This window comes from Anastrepha ludens, unplaced genomic scaffold (genome assembly GCF_028408465.1).
Source record: "Anastrepha ludens isolate Willacy unplaced genomic scaffold, idAnaLude1.1 ptg000118l, whole genome shotgun sequence".
Lineage (NCBI taxonomy): Eukaryota > Metazoa > Arthropoda > Insecta > Diptera > Tephritidae > Anastrepha > Anastrepha ludens.
In genome coordinates this window covers 5001-7500 of record NW_026530146.1, presented here as the reverse complement: position 1 = coordinate 7500, position 2500 = coordinate 5001, and the positions used below count along the sequence as shown (strand labels likewise).

Sequence of the window (2500 nt, the reverse complement as noted above, 5' to 3'; positions counted from 1 at the left end):
AAACTGAGTAAATATATAATAAAGCCATTTGAAATATATTGAATTCTATTAAGTTAGATTTTCACCATACATTTTTCACAATGCGTTGTGTACATTGTCAGAAACACTCACGGTGAAGGCAAGTGAGATATATATGAAAGAAAATCAAATCGAATTTATATGAAACTATATTCGATTAAATGTATGAAAGTAAAATTTACCACAATACATTCATATGATAAACTGAATAAATATATAAGAAAAACATTTGAAATATATTGAATTGTATTAAGTTAAATTTTGCCCATACATTTTTCACAATACGTTGTGTACATTGTCAGAAACACTCACGGTGAAGTCAAGTGAGATATATATGAAAGAAAATCAAATCGAATTTATATGAAACTATATTCGATTAAATGTATGAAAGTAAAATTTAACAAAATTTTGCCCATACATTTTTCACAATGCGTTGTGTACATTGTCAGAAACACTCACGGTGAAGGCAAGTGAGATATATGAAAGAAAATCGAATCGAATTTATATGAAACTAAATTCGATTAAATGTATGAAAGTAAAATTTAACACAATACATTCATATGATAAACTGAATAAATTATAATAAAGACATTTCAAATATATGGAAAATATCATCATATATATAATTTAGTATTTTAATATATATTTAGTTAAGTTGATGGTATTATTGAAATATATAAAATGTAATTGAATTATATGAAATCAAACTGAAATGTATTGAATTGAATTTTTCCCATACATTTTTCACAATGTGTGGTGTGCATGGCAAAAAACACTCACGGTGAAGGCATGTGAATAATATGAAAATATCAACATTTAACTAACCAATGATATTGAAGCATATAAATCGAATCATAACTATATGAAACACGAATTTGAGTTATGTTAAACTGGTGATATTGTGGATTTATTCCTAGTTTTCCATACGTTAGTTTAAATAGAAACAATTTTCGAATATGTATACATATATGAAGAATTTATATTCTATACTAACATATTATGGAATGTAACTATTGATTGTTACCTTGGCATATTGGTGTATTGTGAGATTTCATTCATAGTTTTCCATACGTTAGTTTAAATAGAAACAATTTTCGAATATATATACATATATGAAGAATTTATATTCTATACTAACATATTATGGAATGTAACTATTGATTGTTACCTTGGCATATTGGTGTATTGTGAGATTTCATTCATAGTTTTCCATACGTTAGTTTAAATAGAAACAATTTTCGAATATATATACATATATGAAGAATTTATATTCTATACTAACATATTATGGAATGTAACTATTGATTGTTACCTTGGCATATTGGTGTATTTGTGATTTTATTCATAGTTTTCCATACGTTAGTTTAAATAGAAACAATTTTCGAATATATATACATATATGAAGAATTTATATTCTATACTAACATATTATGGAATGTAACTATTGATTGTTGCCTTGGCATATTGGTGTATTTGTGATTTTATTCATGGTTTTCCATACGTTAGTTTAAATAGAAACAATTTTCGAATATATATACATATATGAAGAATTTATATTCTATACTAACATATTATGGAATGTAACCTTGGCATATTGGTGTCATTGTATTTTATTCCTGGTATTCTATAGTTAGTTTAAATAGAAATAAATTTTTGAATTCAAAATTTTATATTCTATACTAGCATTACATAGAAATTATCCTCAACTGTTTGTTTCTTGTATACATACAGGAAATTAAACAGATGAAGAAAAAAAAAAAACAAAACAAATAAAAATTATAAGAAAAACTAAATTTTAAACAAAAGAAAAAAGGAGAAATTTTTTCAATCATATATATTTATGATTAAAAAATAGAATTATGGAATTATTAATTTCAATTCAGAGAGAAAAATTATGTAATATATGAAATTATTACATTAAAAATGCATTTGAAGAAAAAGTAAAATGTTATTAAAAATGATACATTTGAAAATTGGCAAATATTAAGAAGAAATATCGTTCTTATATTTTTATACAAAATATATATAGAGAACGAAAATTCTTTTTCATAAAAAACGGTTTTTGAATTCTGATAAGAAAAGCTAAAGGGGTCGGCGGGAGCGCACATTGAACGAAAGAAAATGAAAGAAAAACACAACAAAGAAGAAGACCAAATAAAATACAAATATTTTATACAAATAAAAGCACATTATTAATAAATAATAATAATAATAATGATGATGATGATGAGATGATACATAAATTGTGTTATTAAAATTATGTTCTATTGTATGTGCGTTTTCCCCTTTACTTTTTATATACACCGTAATTTATGAAATTTTCAAATATGAAAAACAAAGAAAAATATATAAACAAATATATATATTATTCTGGTTGATCCTGCCAGTAGTTATATGCTTGTCTCAAAGATTAAGCCATGCATGTCTAAGTACAAACAAATTAAAAGTGAAACCGCAAAAGGCTCATTATATCAGTTATGGT

The 2500-nt window shown here is 24.0% G+C and overlaps 1 non-coding gene across 1 annotated transcript in view; it reads left to right on the top strand.

Annotated features, from left to right (window-relative positions):
- Positions 1–2385: 2385 nt before the first annotated feature.
- Positions 2386–2500, top strand: part of LOC128871487 (small subunit ribosomal RNA) — a 1991-nt gene continuing 1876 nt past the window's right edge. Inside the window, exon 1 of the ribosomal RNA XR_008456021.1 lies at positions 2386–2500. This exon is cut by the window's right edge and continues 1876 nt beyond it. This is a non-coding gene — a ribosomal RNA (small subunit ribosomal RNA).